This window comes from Octodon degus, unplaced genomic scaffold, assembly GCF_000260255.1.
Source record: "Octodon degus isolate 3935 unplaced genomic scaffold, OctDeg1.0 scaffold00007, whole genome shotgun sequence".
Taxonomy (NCBI): domain Eukaryota; kingdom Metazoa; phylum Chordata; class Mammalia; order Rodentia; family Octodontidae; genus Octodon; species Octodon degus.
Genome location: NW_004524583.1, coordinates 23,486,048 through 23,487,034, shown reverse-complemented (window position 1 = coordinate 23,487,034; position 987 = coordinate 23,486,048).

Sequence of the window (987 nt, the reverse complement as noted above, 5' to 3'; positions counted from 1 at the left end):
TAGATATCAACTTGCTGAAATAGGACAATAATTATGATTTTTGTGACTAAAAAATACCAAACCCTTGGACGAGGCTTCAAAACTCAGCTGACTTAATAGCAAATATTTTTCCTTTAGTGGATAAATCATACATATTGAATTTTGATTACTTTAACTGTTTGGGTCAACTCAACTTTTGCACAGTGAAACTTGCCTGAAGAAAATTGGTTAAAACTGCTCTATAAAAGAAAAAGTGCTTTATAATAGAAGATTATAACAAAATTTATACGGAAGAATGTAAATATTCACAATTCAAAGATTGTCTCATAAACATGGTCAGGTTTCACATTATTTGTTTAGTTTATCTGTGAAAAATGCTATCAGCTCTTTTTTATCTTTGAACCTGATGCTAATTACTAAACATGGGGGGAGCCAATGATTTCTATGATGCAGAAAAGATGCTTAAGTAATTTCAAAGAAAAAATGTTTTTGAGGCACTATATTCCCTGACTTGTGCCAATTTTTTAGGAAAAATGAACACACATGCACACACAGAACTCTTCTCAGTTTCCCATATAAGACCAGAGGTTACTTGAGTAACCTGGTACCCAGGAAAATCTGGGCTCTAAGCAGAGCACAGGCCCAGGGATACTGCAGTTCTCCAGGCCCAACATTTCTCAAGGGTAGGCGGAAGATCATGTGTTCAGCATTTCTAACTCTGAGATTATTGCAGGCAGCTGAGTTAGATAAAAAATATTATAGGCAGTCAGACAGGGCCAGGCCCTCGAAGGAGACAACACAGAAGATGAGATGTCTTACAACTGTGGGAGGGTTGGATGCTCCTGCTGTGACCCAGACCTAAAGACCTAAAGGCCAAACAAATGCTAAACGAGTAGCACCTGGGATTGAGATTCTAAATAGGTATCAATCACCTGGAAGGACCCAAGTGAGTCACTAGCCCAACCCCCAACAGAAAGAGACCCTATCCCACATTCCAACCCCCAACAG